Raw genomic sequence first — 20,387 nt, forward strand, 5'->3', positions numbered from 1 at the left:
CGCAGCCCAGCTCTTATGCTGGGAATAGTATTCCCAGCATGAGAGCAGGAATGGAATTGTCAGCTGGGAGCCGGTGGCAATCAGAGCAGGTAAGTGATATTTTATGTATCTATAATTCTATCTTTTTTGTGTTCCCCCTGCCCCGCCCCACACTTTCACAGTACGAGCAGCCGCTAATGTTCACTACCCTGAGTAAGTCAAGTGTTACTATGGGGTGCTTGGTTCACTGTAAGGAGAAATTGTGGAATTACTTGTGCTGGCCATACAACTAATAACCCAATTTCCTACACATTAGAGAAATTACATGGTTTTCCTTACTTTGTTCGCTTAGCTGGCAACTCAGAGACTCCATGACAGCAGCCGAGCAGGAATTGAAGAATGGGCATTGGAACCAGCAAGCCATGATTCCCAACAAGGAGCCAGACAGAGCAGCAAGATTGGAAAGGGGAAGTCCCACCTCCACCCTTCTGCCAGCCTCTTGATAGGGCTGGAAGCATAAACCTTAAACAAGCGGGGATAATGCTGGGGATCCTGCCCCTGCTGCTCTGTGTGACTTTTAATTGGCTTCAGGGGTGCACTGGTGTGCGGCCTCACAGCCACATTATTGCAGATATACTGGGCTGCCTAAGGAATGTTAAGATTGTCTGATAAATTAAATGGATTATGCCTGTGTGAAAGGACTGTAGTTGGTCTACACCCTAAGACATGCCAACTCTAGACATTCAGCTACAGGGTGCTTTATTGCGCACTGGCAGTGCTCCTGGGGCAGGCATCTGGATCACACCCACAGGGTTTCCTCCACATATAAACTCAATACAAATCTAGCAACAAATGTAATCACCAGAGTTCATTATTTCTGGGAGAGAGATAGCATCTTTTCAGCCGCACGCAAATAGGAACAAGCAGGCTTAAGCGGTGCCACACTTACCCTGTCCTACTTGTCTCTTCTCAACTACGTTGGCGAAATGCAAGGAATAAAAGGACTATCGGAGACAGGAGCGCACCCCATGCATGTGGGCTTTTTCATTTGCGCTTTTAATTTGAGGACAAACAACACACAGTGAGAAACCGGCTGATGCAAAAGACATCCAGGGCCTTGCTGAACAGTCACATGGAAGCGCCCCAAGACAACGACACGATGCCAGAGCCCGATGTGCAAGGAATTGGCGCACTCCGGAAGAACGAATACTTACAAAGAAAGTAGGAGAAAAATTGACTGCAAGAAAATGAGGCAGCCTGAGGCTAAAGCATTTTATTCCATGGAATGTATGCATCTACTTGGATATGCGGACCATATTAAATTGTAACACATTCACAGGTTCACTTTCTTTCAATGGTCAAGACGTGTTCTACCTCCATACCATGCCTCCATACCTTGATACATTAGTTGGCACGCTCATGGCTGTGAATTCTTAAACAGCTTCAGACTTTTAGACTGCCTGAATGATGGCTGTTCTTTCAGTAACTGTACAATTACGGTATTTTCCTTACTTATTTCTTAGGAGCGCTTGCATTTTAGTCCTGGTTATGTTGGGTGAATAGTGGTGCGAGTGCTTAATTTAAGCCGGTAGTTGCCGGTGGTCCTCCCTTTTTTGAGACTGGTGGGCTCACCGGCACTTATTTTTCTTTATCAGACGTTCCCAAAAAGCAAGAGAGGGTTGGCTGCCATTTACCGGGGGTGGCAGGGCAGGGGGGGGAGGGACACTTATTTTTCTTTATCAGACGTTCCCAAAGAGCATTAGAGAGGTGGCTGCCATTTACCAGGGGTGGCAGGGCAGGGGGGGGAGGGACACTTATTTTTCTTTATCAGACGTTCCCAAAGAGCATTAGAGAGGTGGCTGCCATTTACCAGGGGTGGCAGGGCAGGGGGAGCAGGAGGGGAAGGGGTGTAAATTAAAATAATAAAAAATAAAACACTTACCTTCAGGCCGGCCACTCAGCCGGCACCTCTCAGTCCACTCACCATTGCCACATGTTGCTCCAGGGAAGCAAGAACCAGGAAGCACCCAGGATCCTGACTTGCCTACCCAATCAGGGGATTGGCCTGAGCGCCGTGGTTTGGCGCTCAGACGGGGAATGGGGGCCTAGGCATGTTCTGCACAAAGGCTATAATGCAAAGTGCGCATAACTGTTATGGTCGGCCCGGCCAAACAGTTATGTGCACTTTAGAGTGGAGCAGCCACTCCTCCTCCTGGCAAAATTCTAGGAAGGGTAATGGACCCAGTTTTTTGCCAGACATGTTTTTCAATGCAAATAATACGGGTACATCTTGTCCATGGAAATGGGATTTCCCCTTGCCCTTTAATTCAGTAACGAGAAAAGAATGCCCCTGGACAAGTAATTGTTCTGTAGAAGTTCATTGATAGATTTTATACAAGATCTAGTTTAGTTCAGAGTGAGACATGAAGTTGGAAACTCGTGTTTTCACTTGGTTTGTCCACAGTTTATTTGAAAGCAAAAAAGATTACGGTATAGCCACTTTTGTGTGGCACAGCCAACATGTGTTTCACCCCATGTGGCCCGTAAGACGGGGCTTTCTCAAGGCTGAGGTGAGCAACCACATCAAAATACAAAATCAAGCAAAACTAAATTAAATGAAATGAAATAAAGTGAAAATAAAATAAAACAAAACATATCCCATTCCCGTGGTATTAGTTGTGTTTCCTTACAACAAAGAGACAACCCAAAAGGGTATAAAATACACTAAGCATCATAAGAAACACCCAAGACATTGTCCTGAAGAAGAAGAATCAGTAGCAAACCAAAGCGATGTCAACAGAAAACAAGAAAAAACGAAGGGAAAAAAACCTAAAAAAAATGGAAGCAAAAATCCACAGGCGAAAGCAGATACAAAGAGCCAAAGGGAACAAAAGAGAAGTCAAGTAAGTAAAAGAGAGACAATGGCCAGAAAGAGTAAGGGATAAGAAAAAAGCCACATGTTTAGGAAGAGGTTAGAGATGAAAGAATAGGAATTGTGAGAAAGAATGAGGAAAGGAAAAATATACGTCAGAGTAAGAAATAGAGGCATTTTAGAGGGTCATAATACGTCAATCATGACCATAAAAAAAATTAGTTGATAGGATAAGATATGGGATTAGCACGTTATTAAGAAATTCCCAATCAAAGCAGCAGTCAATGTAATTGTTAGAAACAATAAACATTATACGTTATGCATAACAGCAAGGCACGAGTTTCCAACGGAAAGAAGAAAGAGCCACCAGTGACATACCAATGATCCAAACATCAGAATCAAGATTATGAACATCTCAAAAGAAGAAGTAGATGAGATACATACGTGTTGAATTGGAAATTCATCCATCATCATGGTACAAAAAAACGGGAACCATAGGACAAAGGAAGACAGAAGAATTTACAATAAGTAAATTGTCAGCTAATAAGTTGCCATTAACCAGTAACACCTTTGTAGTGATGCAATCGAGTAATCAAAAAAAAAGCCCCAGTAAGTAAGTCATGTTCTTTCTTGCCAAGTAGCAATGCTGGTTTTAAAATCTGGCAAGATAGGAGCGCGTTGTTTATAAACGTAATAATAATAGTAAAGTCTGGTCATAAGGGGTTTGTCATGCATCATATATTACCTGCCTAGTGTAGGACTTGGCCTTTTTGGCTAAAGTTCCCTAAACTTTTTGCCTTCCCCCTAGACCGTTGTCCTGACATAGAGTTGCCAATTTAGACGCTTTGGGTACTTTGCCATTGCTGCTCAGTGTCAAAGTACAAGTGTTCCCTGGGTAAAGTGTAATGGTAATTGGTTGGCCATGAGTGGTATGTTTGCCTTACTAGTAAAGTCCCTAGTGATGTGCACTGTGTGTGCCAGGCGAGTAATGCAAAGGTGCGCGGAGAAGGGAACTCAGGCCTGCAGTGTAGGGCCTGCGCACAATTTGCTAAGTTAGCATGTTGTCCTAACAAGTGCAACCACTTGTCAGGCCTTACTTTCCCTTTTACATACACATTGGGCACCCCTGTGGTAGGTCCTGGGTAACCCCTGGGCAGGGTGCAGTGTAGGTAAAAGGTAGGACATATACTGAGGTGTGTGCTATGTCCTGACAGTGAAAAACACTCCATTTCGTTTTCACTGGTGAAAGGCCATTCTGTTATTAGACTATGTATCCTGTGAACACAAGATGCATTCCGTCCATGCACTCCTTTTCAAACTTTCATAAATTTTCATGCAAATTTTATCATGTAGAATAATTCATTTATTTTTCTTTTTGTTAGAGATGTGTCATTATATTCATGACTGTTCAACATATTCCATGTCTCACAAACATTTTTTTCACATTATTGTAGTTGCCCAATGCATTTCAAGCGAAAACGCCCTTCCTCAGGGGACTTCATAAACTCTAGAAACAATGATCATAAGTCACAATCAGTATTCAGAAAAAGAATGGTCCCTAGATAGAAACACGTTCTTATAACAACGCAGTACAATAGTGGTGTCCCACACATTATAGTGAAGCTAATGGAGTTTGAAAAAAACATTAATGGTGCTATTTACAGAGAAGTGCTCAAAAACATACCGAAGACCCAATGACTGGGTACTGACCTTAATACATGGAATTGTTCATTCGGAATGTTTAGCTGTAATGAGGAAAATAAGATCTTGGTGTCAGTGTGTGATGTGACACGAATGTCTCGTGTCCGTATTAAAAAATGTGTCCATAGCGTCTTACCGGGGTATTGGGAACGTGGAGTTTCCCTCGCTAGTCTCGGCGTGCAGCGCTCTGTACGGGAGCGCTCTATGGTTTATGTGACAGGCATTGGGTGTTCCCAAGGTTACCATGCGTCGACAAGTGACGTGCTACGTTCTCTATGGTGGTAGACGGCGCTGTAAAAACAGCGTGTGTTTGCGGGGGTAAACAAAAAAGAAGGACTGTGTAACTAAGGAAACAGCGTGTGTAAACAAAAAAGCGGACTGTGTCGCTATGTGGGAACTCGAGTGCGTGTGAGAGCACGCGTGGGAGTGTGACTATTTACAAATAATATTCATACAAAGAATGATATTTGCAAGTAAATAACCGTGTTGTATGTACATGGCAGAACGTACGTAAAAAAATCATGTTACCATTGTCCAATGACTGTTTCAGTCTGTAGTTCGAGCTGAAATGCAAAATGTCTCGAAAATTACCCAAGTTATGGATTAGAGATAACAGTGAAAATCCAATCTTTCGTTGAGCCCTTTCGGCTGGAGGGTGCATAAGTAGTCTATCCAGAAGGTTTCTCTGCGCAGTAAGTAGCTGTTGTTGTCTCGGCCCGGCAGAGTTGCCACTTTTTCGAGTATGCAGAATTTGAGTTGGCTTACATTGTGTCTTGCCTCATTAAAGTGTACTGCTATGGTAGATTTGTCGTTTTTTAATCGGATGTTGCTTTTATGTTCTACTATTCTGGTCTTTATTTTCCTTTGTGTTTTGCCTACGTATGAAAGTCCACAAGGGCATCTTAATAAGTAGATTACATTTGAGGTGTCGCATGTTCCAGATACTTTCAATTTTATGGACGAACCTTTTGTTGGGTGGTTTAGGATATTTCCTTTTATAATTGCTGAACAGTTACCGCAATTATGGCATGGTTGAGTTCCTTTGTAAATGCCATGTTCTGTTGTTTTCATTTCCTTTACCAATTCTTTCAAATTCTTGGTTCTTTCGTACGCAAAGATTGGTTGGTGTCTGAATAGATTGTTGAAGTCATCTTCCAGTGCAAGCATAGACCAGTGTGTTTTGATTGATTTTTTGATCATAGGGCTGTTTGTAGAATATTTTGATACGAACACAGATCTGCTTTCATCAATCTTTTCTTTGGGTTTTAATAGGTGTTCTCTTTGTAATGTTTCAGCTCTCTGGGAGGCAGAATCCAAGATGGCTTGGGGGTATCCTCGTTTTCTGAATTTTTCCAACATGTCTTCTCTATGTTTTTGGTACAATTCCTTCGTAGATGCTATTCTTTTGATCCTTAGTAATTGTGAGAACGGTAAATGATGTTTGAGTGGAGTTTGGTGAAAGCTTTTGAAGTGGAGTAAGTTGTTTCTATCCGTTTTTTTGGTGAATATGGATGTTGTGATAGTGCCGTTTTTGTTAGTTAGTTGTACATCCAGGAATGATAAGGACTCTTTGTCGATGGTGAAGGTGAATTGGATTCTTTCATCAATTTGGTTTAATAGGTTCAGTTCTTTGATCAGGTTTTCTTTGCTCCCTTTCCATAATACAAAGATATCGTCAATATACCTCTTGTAGAGGATTAGATTGTTGGCCCATTCTTCTTTGTTCAGTATGTGGTCTAGTTCGTAACGGTGCATGAACATGTTGGCATAAGTAGGCGCGGCACAATTGCCCATGGAAGTACCTGACATTTGTATATAAAAGTAGTTCTCCCATTCAAAATAACTGTGGTACAGCGTGAAGTGTAATAACTCCATTAGTAGTATTTTGAGATCTTCTGGTTTGTTCTCATGTACAAGAAAACTTTCCACGGCTGATAAGCCTGAATCATGCGGTATGGATGTGTATAGTGATTTCACGTCTATACTTGCCATAATCATGTCTGTGGTAAAATTGTTTTTTTCTGATTCCAAAATATTCAAGAAGTGTGTGGTGTCCTTAATATAGGTTGAGCTATTTTGTACCATATTTTGAAAGTGTTTATCCAAGTATTTTCCAACTGGCTCATGAATGGATCCAACTGTGGATACAATGGGTCTTAGTGGTGGTAATGTTTCATGTTTGTGGATCTTGGGGATCATATATATATAGGGAGTTGCTGGATTATTTTTTGTGAGGTATTCTTTCTCTTTGAGGCCTATAGTGCCTTGGTCCACAGCGTTCTGTATTATGTTAGTGAGGATTTTGATGAATTCTTTTGTAGGGTCTGATATGATGCGCGTGTACATGTTAGAATCTTGAACATGTTTCTGTACATTTTCTTTGTAGTAACTTGTGTCCATTATCACCAATGCTCCGCCTTTGTCGGCTTGTCTTATCGTAATTTGCTGGTTGTTTGCTAGTTTTCTTAGGATCTGTTTTTCCTTTAACGACATGTTGGAGTGTTTTGGTCTTGGTTTTTTGAATATTTCTTCAATTTCCGTTAGTATGACTTTTTCAAACGCGTCCAATACTTTATGGCTCACTGGAGCTATAAACTTGCTTTTGGATCTTAAACCCATTAGGGTGTTCTCTTGATTTTGTGTTGTGGTTACCGTAGGTTCTATCACGTTAGTGAAAAAGTGTCTTAGCCTTAATGATCTGAGGAATTTGTATACACAAACTTTTGTCTCCAGTAGGTTGGAATGATATGTAGGAACATATGATGATCCTTTTTGTAATGTCTGTAATTCTTGATTATTCATTTGGTACTGAGAAATATTTATGACAAGGCCATTGGACAAAATGGGGGAGGCTGGTAGTGTGTTTTGTTAGCCTACTTTCCTATAAGTTTATAATGGAGAGGTGAAGTTTAGTATGTATGAACTCACAGTGTCATAACACATTTTTCTGTGAAAGTGGTTTTGTCTCTGTGTGTTCAGAAACCACTCTTTTAGAAAGTGGCTGAGTTTTGTGTGTTAAGCATTTCTGTGTGTCTCTGCTGAATGTGGATTGACTGTCTAGATCTGAGAGGTGAGAGGAGCTGGGAGAGGTCTTGACCCAGGGAGGGGTTGAGATGGCACCAGGCTGCCCTGCATCTGGAGAGTAGGGGGGAGAAGAAGCCCGGGAGGTGAAAAGGCCTGGGCTGGCGCTATAAACCAATTGACCCATCTCCTGCTGAGTGATTAAGGATCCAGACCTCCAGTATCAAAGGGAGAAAGGTGACACTGGGAGGGAGACACCCAGAATTGATTTAGGGAGCGGCCAGGGACCCCTGAGCACAACAAACTTCAAAGACATTAAGGGGTATAACTAGGAGAGCTGAAACCCCTGAACGTTAGAATGAAACAGAAATGGATTGAAACTGAAAAGGCTTGGACCCATTTCGTAGTCAAGAGGAACCTCTGCTAAGTAAGGAGAAACTGAAGAGACTGCTGGGGAAAGACCAATCCTTGCTTCGTGATCTGGGGCTGGTCTGCAGTTTGCTGTTCTAACCAAGGAAGAGGCTGTTGGGACTGTGCTTGGGGGCGCTGGGTCCCCCTGCTTGATGAAGACTGTGCTTTGTGCTGTGTCTTGTAACCCCAAGGGCCCGAGGTGAGCTGGCTCCCTGTTTGGAAACACAAAAACATAAAAGTTTCCGGATACGTTTCAAGTGACGCTGTGGGCATGTGTTGTGGCAGCTTGAGACCCTCGGAAGGTGTGCCCTGTGATCTTGGACACACGGAGAAGTGAGACTCAGACGCGCTTGGTGTGTGTCGTGGTGCACGGGAGGTGTTAATGAAGAGCGCCTAGTCAACGTGTGCACCGCAGCTGAAGTGAGTCTCGGACGCGCTTGGTGCGTGTTGTGGTGCACCGCAGGTGTTAGTGAAAAGTGCCTGGTCAGCGTGTGCACCGAAGCTGGAGGGAGACTCGGATGCGCAGGATGCATGTTGTGGTGCACCGCAGGCGCTGGTGAGGAGTGTCTGGTTGGAGTGTGCACCGAAGGTGGAGTGAGTCTCGGACACGCAGAGTGCGTGTGGTGGTACAATAGAAGCATTGGTGAGGAGCGCCTGACCAACGTGTTAACCGGACGTGGAGTGAGTCTCAGACGCGCAGGGTGCGTGTCGGGCTTCATCGAAGGCATTGGGGAAGAGAGCACCGGAGGAGAAGTGAGGCTCGGACACTGTGAGCGTGTCGAGGTGCGGCCGAAGGCGTTGGTGAAGAGTGCCTGGATATCCTGCTGACGAAGTGAGCCTTTGTTTCGGCTCAGAGTGGAACCCGTAGTGACAAAAGGAGTGGCAGTACAGGGGCCAGAGTAATAAGCTGTACTCTGTGTCATCGTTGAACCATGTGGGGGCAACTGTTATCGAAGAGGCTGATTGTCGCAAAACACATTGCCAATATTGCTGCTAACGAACTGCCAGACTGTCTTAGGACGCCTGACATTAATATTGCATAACGAAGTACATGATTGTAGCGGCCCGCATTGCATTATTTTTCCCTTGCCAAGTACATGATTGGGGTGTGACGCATTGCATTATTCCTTTATTGTGCAGTACATAAATGTAGCGGTACGCGTTGCATTATTTCTCCCATTGCAGATACCGGGGTGTATTGTTACGCATAGTATTATATCTCCTTTGTCCAGCACAGGATATTATCGTTACACAGTGCACTATTGTTTGCCCATTGCAACGCGTGTGATTCTAGCATTACGACCAGCATAGCATTTAGAAAGCGGAGGTTGGGATTTGAACCTACCAGCCAGCCGGAACGAATATTACCCTTTATTCTATGTTGGCTTATGTATCGTGTGGTCTGATCGTATATCCTTTTGTATAAAGTTTATACTCGTTTTTTATCAAACTCATGTGGAGTTCATTTGTGGTGTTACCGGGGGGTTGCTGTGGACGTGGTTGCACATACAGACCACTCGTACCTTGGTGATAGGCCTGGCTGCTCTTGCCAAGCTACTAAGGGGGTGAGCAAGGCTATCTCAAACGGTGTCCTTACTTGGCCTAACGTTGAGTGGGGAGCCTCGGGTCTCGCACTTGGTGACAGTATTGCAGGACAGGGACTCCGGCTTCCAACTCCTAGGAAGTAGAAATAGGTGGTGGGGTCGTATTGATAAAGCCCTTGTGGGGTCCTAGTTTGATGCATGTTCAGAAGGCAAACTGTTACAAAATGCATCACAATTAGAAAGTATTCAGAACCGAACTCGACGGTAACCCTGTGTCTTAGGCTAGTAAAATGTGAGGCACAAATAATCGGACTCATCCCTTTCACCTGTGTGCTCGAGGTTAAGGAAGTCACAGTAGTATGTACACTTCAAATGAAGGGTCAGTATTGTTCTGAAAAGCTAGAACGGCATTAAAAAAGCCTGCGTGTATCAATCCCATTGAAACGCATCATTTGTTATCAAATTGTATGAGAGCTAAAATTAATCAGCACACCAAAATATGGCGGAGAGAGACATTAACCTACCCAATTAAAAAAAGGAACAGGCATAATAATCGAAAATGTGATCTGTGTCCAATGGAGACAAGAATAGAAATTAATTACATATCCTCATCCCTTCTATAAAATGAAACTGCGGAACCCCCTGGTTGTGGGACCTTACCTATTAGTTCGGGAGTATCCACATCCATGTCAGTCGGCATCAGCAACTTTTCCGAATTAACGGAAGAATTTAACCTCTAAGAATCCGGAAGTACCCGTCCTGCCATCCGGCTGGTGGCCTTCAGATGTCGATGGTGCTCATCCGTATTGCGGGCGGAGCCTCATCCCGGAATGGATATATTCTAGAAATGCCGTCATTAACTTTATTTGGTTGTTTTGCTTTAAACCATCAAAGTATACAAAAATATCCATAATTTTACAGTCAAACAAAAAAAATTGAGTTCTTAGATTACACATAAAAATTAACTGTAAAAAAAACAGGAGTACAAACGTTAAATCAGACGAGCTTTTAGTTAAATAAACTTCCGATTAAAAGCGATGCCACTTAAAAATATATTAAAATATAATCTTATATACAAAACACAGTGCATTTGTTACAGTAGCCAATATTTCCAACATTTCCACAATCGTGAAAATTCAATTCTGATGATAACAGCCATTGCAGCCTAGGTTAAAAACTTCTGATGGTTAATCCAGAAAAAGAATGAGAAGTGACAAACTGCAAAAACTATTGGCCTGGATGTATCTGTTTTTAGAATTCTGTAGGCAACCTGTTATTGCCTGACTCTAAGGCTTAAGCAGATCGGTCGTATCCACCTATTGCTGATCAGTTGGTGTTGGCTACAAAAAAAGAGTATACAGTCTTCAGTCTCTTGTACTCTAGCACAGTCAGGGCTTAGTTCTGGTAGTAACCTCGCAGCCTGGTTATTGGGGGACCTTGACAGTAGATTGCCAGGCCTGAATCTAGCATATAAGCTTTTAGCAAGTGGGGGTGTGATTTGATCCAGAAAGGGTTCGAATCTGGGGCATAGCTTGACACTTAAAAATGGTGTTGTTAAGTGGCCATTTGCTGGTCTAGTAATGTAGCGCTCTCCCACAAACCCCAGTACCTAGCTTTCAATCTAGGTAGATCCCCTTTGCTTGCCCTCTCTGGGTGTTCCCATAGTTCCAACATATTCAGTGATTTACACCAGCTTGCGATATGTTTGAACCACAGAAGTTTTGGCACCACTGATCTTCAGATCCTCCCTCAGGGAATTACAATAATCTCAAAGCTGTGGTGTTGTCCACATATGTAGCCAGTGCGTTAAGGGTGTCAGTGATGCCATATCCCCTATTCTTTTCATCACTAGATTGAAGAACAGTGGGATCAGTGATGGGTACCGAGATAGGTGATCTAACAAAGATGTTTTCACAGATCGTCAATTTGTTAGTGTTGATATGGCCCCATATCTCTGCTCCATACAAGGTACCACTCTGAGCTTTAGCATGATAAAGCTCTAATGCTGGGGTCAGTGATCAAATGTGTGACTGTCTTTGGTATCTTAGTATTGATTCCGACTTATGGCATAAGGTAATATAACTCTTATCTATTTGTTGTTCCCAGCCAAGTGAGTCACTTAATCTCATCCCAAGGTAATGAAAGCTTTTCACCCTCTCAAGGGGTTTGCATGCAATCCTGACTTCACATGATTTCCCCTTTGCTTTCCAGAACACCATGCATTTTGTTATGGCAACGTTAAGTTCCAGGCTCCTAACCCTGCAGGATTCTAAAAATGTGTCCCCTAGAATTTGTAGGCCCATTGGTGTTGTTGAAATAAGTAAAGAATCATCTGCAAAGAGCAGGATTGGTACTTTCGTGCCATTCATAACGGGGGAGTCATTCCTGCAGTCCAGTAATCTGGTAGCCACATCATTAATAAACAGAGAAAATAATGTGTGAGCAAGCACGCACCCCTGGCGCACCCCGTGCTGTATAGGTATCCTATTGGTTAGTTCACCATTTTTTTTCCATCTGACCAGGGTGTAATTGTCCTCATGAAGTCTAGCTATCAAGATTACCAGATCAATTGGGGCGGCTAAGTCAAGCATAGTTCTCCATAACAATTTGCCCTGTACCAGGTCGAATGCGGCTCTCAGGTCAACAAATGCTACATAAAGTTTTTGGTTTTTTAGCAACACATATTTCCATGTTAATAGGGTGAATCTAAAGGCCTGGTCGCATGTACTTATTTTAGAACAAAAACCTGCCTGATATGGGGACAATATCGCCTTATCATCTATCCAGGTTTGGAGTTTATCGAGAACTTGCCTTGCAAAGATCTTTTGCAGATTGTCAATCAGGCTGATGGGTCTATAGTTGGAGAGCATGCAAGCGTCTCCTTTTTTGTGTATTGTGATTATCTCAGCTCCCCTCGAAGTTGTCGGAATAGCCCCACCAGCCGATATACAATTTGACAAGAGATTTATGTACGGAGCCCATATCATGGGTTCGGAATTATATAAATTGCCTGGTATCTGGTCAGAGCCAGGGGTTTTTCCTGCCTTGAGTCTGTTATTTGCTGATAAGGTGTCATCCAAGCTAAAAACCAATGCAGTGCCAGTTGTATGGATGGCAGAAAGGATGTTAGGAGTATTCTGATCAGCTCCACAGTTGTCTATACAGCTAGTATCCTCATTCCTGGTGTATAATGTGGAGAAGTGTTCAACCAATACCTCCGGCTGGATATGATAACTAAGAGTATTTGCATTTTCCGAATTTCCCTCTGCAAAAATATGCCAGAACAAGCGATTGTCATTGCATCTGGTGTCTTATAGCAGATTCTCAAAATGTAAATACCTGGTTCTTCAAGGATGTAAAACAGTGAAGTAATGAAGCCCAGAAAAGGAAAAAGGAGGTTAAGCAAAGGATTGGAGTCCGAATTAATTAGCGAGGTACTAAGCGGGATTGATTGACTCCAAAGGCCCCTCATATCACTTTGAAAAGATGTTCAGCCCTGAATCCTGCTACTTTATTGCCATACCCAGCGACTCAGTCTCAGTCACAAGAGCCTAATGATTGTATATTACTTACTGAGGAACAGACAAAGGGTTGTGTCGATTAGCAAGATACGCCCCTTTTCAAATGTTGATGGGAACTGTGGGTTGATGGGTCCTGTTTGAAATTACCAGATGGCATGACATCAGCTGCATATGTAATTACAACACTTCAGACGGTAGTTGAGACAGCTCGTATTTCACAGGAGTCAGTCTAGGCAGCTGAGCGAATAGCTTTGACACGAGCATGTGAACTTAGTACTGACATGTCTGTGAACATTTATACAGAAAGCCGCTATGCTTTCGGAGTGGCTCATGATTTTGGGTTACTCTGGAAGGAAAGAGGCTTTCTTACATCCCACTGGATGCAAATAACGCATGGAGAATTGGTACATAATCTTCTGACTGCCTTGACATACCCGAAGAAAATAGCAATTGTTAAATGCAGCGCACACAAGAAAGTGACCGATAAAATAGGACAAGGCAATACCTTTGCAGATCACACAGCCCGTGAAACTGCAATGCAGCGAAGCACCACATCTATGTACGTAGTGAAGTCACAGGCTGAACGTTGGCATGATGTTAGGCAGGAAGTGCTAGACATGCAGAGATCTGCTTCTGCTGAAGAACTTGAGGAATGGTCTAAAGAGGGAACATCGGATGTTGAGGGCTGTTGGCGAAATAAAGACATGACTAGGTGGAAACTGTCCACAGCCTATTTACAACCTAAGATTCATATGGCGCATGGGCCGGCAGATGTTGGAGCTTCCTCGATAATGAAATTGCTTGCGAAAGTTTGGGAGCATCCAGAAATTGCCGGCACAGCTAAAAAGACAGTGCAGTCCTGCTTGATTTTTCTCCAGTACAATCCTGGTAAAGGGACACAAACTCCTACAGGAGGGTTTTCTACACCAACTGCTCCTTTTGAAGTTTTGCAAATGGATTACATCAAGCTTGAACACTGTAACAATCTGAAATATATCTTAGTAGTGGTATGTGCCTTCAGTAAGAGGATAGAGGCGTACCCTGCGAAAGATAATACTGCTCTTACTGCAGCAAAGGTGCTTCTGAAAGAAATCTTCCCCAGATTCGGTGTTTGCAAACTTTTATGGAGTGATAACAGACCCCATTTTATTGGGCAAGTTGTTGAATATGTCCTGAAAGGATTAGGGATTAAGCAGAAGTTTCATGCTGCCTTCCATCCACAATCAGCAGGACTAGTGGAATGATACAATGATACTCATCATCATCATAAAAATGTATTTCGATTCATCAAAAGGAATCATAAAAGTATACTTTTTTTTTAAAACGCAATTTTACGGATCTACAGATTCAGGTTACTTCCAAATAATACATTTTCTCGACCACATTTTCAACACATTACCCAAAGAAAATTACAATACATCGAAAAGGAAATAAAAAGAGCCAAACATATAACAATAAAGTGCATTATGCTATTTAAATCCTGAGTATCAGATATGGACCAATTCAACCCTGCATGCTTACAAGTTTACATTGCCCTGAATATTTTCATCAAGTAATTACACAGTAGTCCCGCTAAATCAACCAAAATTGTCAATATCGTTTTCTGATGTAAGTGCCAGTCTGATAAAATTAAGCATGGCACTACACGTAGCAGCGGTAGGCAACGATTTTAGGTACTCATATCCTTCTTTATAGTTGCAGGGTCGAATATCCAATAAAATAGGTTTGATAAACCGATTTCTTGGATCTTTATACAGGGTGCAAAAAAGAACAAGATGTAAAGTGCATTGTTGAGCTTTGTTATCACACGGACAAGGTGGTAGCCTCTCACACCAACCCCCTTGTTTCGGAAAAGCAAAAAGAAAGTGCAAAATATTTAATCGAAATCTCGTCAAATAAAAACGCCATTGAGTATGTACAGTAAATGATAAATAAAATTGGTGCTGCAATTTACCCATTTGATATGGAACTTGTTCATTATTTTTTAACAGACCCAAAGTGTTACGGTAAGCGTTTTTAATTATAATCTTTGTGTCCTGCTGAATAGATTCTGGATTTTCATAGATATGACCCTGACCAATTTTATAGAAAGTTTCCTTCATGTATGATAACCATGGGATCTGCATGGCATAATCTAGCTTTATGCAATCCCTCAGAATTTCTTTTGAGAGCGGCAAATCTTCAGATAGCCAGATTTTCCCCCATAGAAGTAATGGAGAGACATGAATAATATCGCTCACAAATTCTATGCCCATCTCTGTATGACAAAGGTATTTGAAGAACAAGTTGGAATTGATAAGAGACGCTTAAAGAACTTGTTTTCCATAACTTGTAACTGGGTACATTTATGTGTCCTCCACACCACCGCCCCATAGGTAGCGACAGGTAAACATTTAGCTTTGTACAGGGTCTTTAATTCGGCAATTGGTTTTTGACCCAATTTGCTCGAAAAAGGGCCTCTATGGATCGTGTGGTCTTTTGTACACGAGCCGTTATTAATGGATTCCAGCTCAAGTTTTTATTAAATAGGTTTCCCAAATAGTTAAAATTTTCTACTTTTTCCATAATCCGGTTATCTACTGCGAACCTACGGGTTTTTGACCCTCTAGGGCCACATACCATAACAAAAGACTTTGTAAAATTGACCCTAAGATCTAAGTCCTGCATAAAGTTATTAAATGCGTTCAGGCAGGTTTGCATACTGTTAGCAGTTAGGGTCATTAATACAGTGTCATCAGCATAGGATAACAAAGGAATCTGTTTACCATTTACTTTAGGAAAATCTGAGCAGTTCTCCAACAGGAACCTTTCTAAACCATTTGTATAAACTAAAAACAAAAAAGGGGCCAAAATGCAGCATTGGCGTACACCTTCAGTTGATGGGATGGGTTTTGTCTTCTCTCCCCCCCGGGCCATATCTAATAGTCACAGTGATAGCAACATGTAATCTACGGAGTAAGGTAACCAAAGGTTCCTCAAACCCCATGGCCTCCATTATCCGTCATAGCTTATCCCTACATACCGTGTCAAAGGCACTGGATAAGTCCATGAAGGCCAGGTGAATAGAAACACCCCTGGCCTTCATGTACTTACCCATAATTAGGGCAAGGTTAAGACACTGCTCTGTCGTCCCCTTGCCTCTCCTGAACCCATACTGTGAGTCCACAATAATACCAGAGGAATCTGCCCATGTCTCCAAACGAGCTAGTACGACCCTGCCCATCAGCTTACAAGAAGCATCTATTAATGAAATTGGCCTGTAGCAGCACGGGTCACATTTATCACCCTTTTTAAAAATTGGTACAACTACCGCCTCTTTCCATGATAAGGGAATGCGCCCGACCACAATCGCCCTAAAAACATTAAGTAATAATGGTGCCCACACATCGGTATTATATTTAAAAAGATCCAATGGCACTGCATCTGGACCTGGGGCTTTTAGCGAGCTACCTTTCCTTAGATCCTCCTCAACTTCAGAGAGAGAAAGTGAGAGACAAGGGGCCAGATGTAGGTAGGCAAATACCGGTCGGTAACGGCCGAAAATCGGTAAAATCGGCCGTTACCGACTGGTATTTGGAAAAGGAGATGTAGGTGTCAAAAATGTACCGAATCAGCAAATATGAATCGGTAAAATACCGAATCGGTATTTACCGAGTCCATATCTTCCGAATCGGTATTTCCCGATTCCTTATTTACCGAGTTCTTATTTACCGAATCGGTAAATAAGAATTCGTAAATAATGCCCATCGAGATGTAGGAAAGGCCAAAAATACCGAATTCAATGAAATTCGGTATTTAAGAGTCGGTATTTACCATGGACTGAAAGCAGGTGGTAACCAGGTGCATGCTATATAAAAGGTCCCAAAATGCAACAGTTTTGCAAGAATGGCGGCATTCTATGTGATTGTGAGGCGGCAAAGGCTACAGGCTGCAGGTGAGAGGGTATGGAGAAGGGAGGAGCAGGTGTACAGGCAGAGGATCACCCTGTTCCAATTGACTGATCCTGAGATACTTCAGAGGTACAGGCTACACCCCAGAACCATCATGGACTTAAATAGGGACCTCCACTCATACCTGGAGCACCCAACACCCAGGGCCCACGCCATCCCACCCCATGTGCAGGTGCTTTGTAGCATACACCTGCTTGCCTCTGGGAGCTACCATAGTGTGATTGCTGCAGTAGGTGGTGTGTCCCAGAGCTGTCTGTCCCGTTTTTTCAGGGAGTTCCTGGATGCCACGACGCAGAGAATGGAACATTACATCCGGTTCCCTGACACACCTGCGGAACTTGCTAAAACAAAAACTGACTTCTATGGACTGGCACACTTCCCGCATGTGATAGGCTGCATAGATGGCACACACATTCCACTATGCCCACCTGCAGCCACTGAACACATCTACAGAAATCGTAAGTCAACGCACTCCATCAATGTGCAGGTGATATGCAATGCTGGCAACATCATCCTGGACTCCTCCCTCACCATGACCAGACAAGTCAACGCCGTCTCCTCATCGTGCTTCAATATCCTACGCATGCTACGCAAGATCTTCCGGTGGATCCCCACCGAGACCAGGAAGACGGTCACCCAGGCCCTCGTCACCAGCCGCCTGGACTACGGCAACGCTTCTATGCCGGAACCACCGCCAAACTCCAGAAGAGACTCCAGCGGATCCAGAACGCCTCAGCACGACTCATCCTGGACATCCCCCGCCGCAGCCACATCTCCGGACACCTGAGAGACCTGCACTGGCTCCCGGTCAACAAGCGAATCACCTTCCGTCTCCTCACCCACGCACACAAAGCCCTGCACAACCAAGGCCCAGGATACCTCAACAGCCGCCTCAACTTCTACGCTCCCAAACGCCAGCTTCGATCGACCAGCCACGCTCTCGCCGCCGTCCCCCGCATCCGAAGAGCCACCACAGGGGGAAGGTCCTTCTCCTACCTCGCCGCCAAGACCTGGAACTCCCTCCCGATCCACATACGCCTGACCCAGGATCACCTCGCCTTCAGGAAGCAGCTCAAGACCTGGCTGTTCGAGCAGTAGGGGACCCCCTCTCCCCTAGCGCCTTGAGACCCTCCGGGTGAGTAGTGCGCTATACAAATGCTGTGATTGATTGATTGATTGACAGACATAGTGGCCAAATTTCCTGGGAGCACGCATGACTTCTACATATTCCAGAACAACGGAATATACACACGGCTTGTTGCTGGAGATTTTGGAGATGGATATCTGCTAGGTAAATAAGTGTAACACACCCTGAAATGAATGGCAGATGTATGTGTCATGTGTATGTAACTCATGGACCTCTCATTCCCTCCTAGCCGATAGTGCATTTGCCCTGCGTTCCTTTGTGCTCACACCGTACCTCAACCCAACTAACAGAGGCGAAAGGCGTTACAATGTGGCACACAGGTCAACTCGCAACGTAGTGGAGCGAACATTTGGACTCCTCAAGAGCAGGTTCCGTTGCCTCCACAAGAGTGGAGGTGCACGACAGTACACCCCCATCCTGTGTTGCAAGATAATAGTAACCTGTGCCTTGTTGCACAATCTTGCCACCAAAGAAGGCACAGAGGTGGAGGTGACACATCACGAGGACATTGATGATGACCAAGAACATGCAGACCCCCAAGCAACAGGACCAGCAGCAACAGATGGAAGATTGAGACGGACAGAAATTACACGTCGATATTTCTAGGTAAGGTATGACACATAGACAGGTATAGTGTCTGACGAGTGTAGTTTAATATTCACTACATCATCATTACATAGGAAAAGTCATTGCCCATCAATGTCCATGTCCATGACTGCTTGTGCTCAGTTGCCGTCACTGTGTGCAGTCCTGTGGATCTTCGGCACTGTTCAGTGCTTACGCCCTCGCACTACATTACACGATTGTTATGACTGTGTTTCAGTATCTCGGCTGGGGCCTGACTCAGCATTGCTGCGTCTGACGCTCCTGCGCACCTCTGGTACAGGTGTGCTAGAGACACTCCTGCTGGTTGACCCCTCTGTCTCCACCATACCCGTGTCACCAGCATTGCCTGTGTTAGTGGTCAGCATCTGCTCCATCGCAGAGGTCACTCTTCCCATGCCCCGTGTCAAGTCAGTGCAGCAGTGCACAATTGCATCCTGCATGGATATTGAGCGTCGGCAAAGTAGTGAAGTAGCTGTAGCAAATCTGTTAATTGACTTTGACTGCTGCCGCATATATTGCCACTCCCTGGCCGCATATATTGCCACTCCCTGCGCCGCTGTATGTGATCCCTGTCCAACTTATCAGACAGTACACCCATGTAGGTGGAGATGTCTGTTATCCCCTTTGAAATTGCATCCAAACTGCATGCTATGTGGCCTATTCCCTTGTCCATGTTGGTCATTTTATTGTTCATGCAGCGCACCTGCCTATGCACGGCCAACAGTGCATTGGCCTGCACGCGCTGTACCTTGACCATTGTGGCCTCCAGGCCACAGAATACGCTCCCACCTTCCTGCCCATTGCCACCCTCACGTGCCCTCCTGCCTAGGACACTGGAGCGCGGAGAGCCTGCTGGAATCTGTGGTGTAGCCTTGTCAGCCACAGGTGCTATTGTTTGCTGTACAACATCCTCATCCTCCGAATCAGAGGTTTGCAGGATCCTCTGAGGGGGCACATCAGGCCTACTTGCCCTTCCCTGCATGGACGACCTGGACTTAGCTTTGGGTGTAAGCGGTGTGCTTGACAATTCAGGAGATCCAAATAACAGAGGTGATAGCGGGACAGGTGTTGAGGCTCGCTCTGGTGATGAGGCTTCCTGGGTGGTGGTGTTGCCTCCTTCCACAGCACTGTGACCTGTGCCTTCTTTCTCTTTTTCCCTTCTCTTAGTTGCTGGTGCCCTCTCCTCCCTTGCTGGTGCTGGAGTGCGTGAGGACTCTCCTGTGGAATCAAATTGACCTAGGGTCAATGTTGTTGTTCACCTGTGTGTAGTTCTTAAGTAAATTGTTTACACACCTTTGCACAGTGTACATTGTGTGTTTGGTGATGTGTGTGGCATGCCTTGCTGAGTTTTGTGGTGTATGCATTGCATGTATGTACTCAGGACTACGTCTACCATGATGCATTGCTGGCCCAAAGTATGATCTGTTCTGCAGTGCAATGATTCTACATTGGGGTAAGGGTTCAGGGTATTGGTTGTGGATTGGGGTACATGCATCTTTCCTTGTTTCTTTGTTGCTCTTGCTGTATTGTCCAGGTCTCCATTCCCATGGATGCATTCTGGCTCCATGGTGGTTTCAACAAGCTCCTCCATCTCTGTCAATTTTGGTGCTTTGCTCCTGCCCCCTCCTGTCAAAC

The 20,387-nt window shown here is 44.1% G+C and overlaps 1 long non-coding RNA gene across 1 annotated transcript in view; it reads right to left on the minus strand.

Moving 5' to 3' along the window:
- Nucleotides 1-2,497: 2,497 nt before the first annotated feature.
- LOC144824739 (uncharacterized) overlaps nt 2,498-20,387 on the minus strand; it is a 34,429-nt gene continuing 16,539 nt past the window's right edge. Inside the window, exons 2-3 of the long non-coding RNA XR_013609090.1 lie at nt 10,189-10,369; nt 2,498-2,808 (exon numbers count right to left, since the gene is read on the minus strand). This is a non-coding gene — a long non-coding RNA (uncharacterized LOC144824739). The remainder of the gene's footprint in view (nt 2,809-10,188; nt 10,370-20,387) is intronic.

This window comes from Lissotriton helveticus, chromosome 3_1 (genome assembly GCF_964261635.1).
Source record: "Lissotriton helveticus chromosome 3_1, aLisHel1.1, whole genome shotgun sequence".
Lineage (NCBI taxonomy): Eukaryota > Metazoa > Chordata > Amphibia > Caudata > Salamandridae > Lissotriton > Lissotriton helveticus.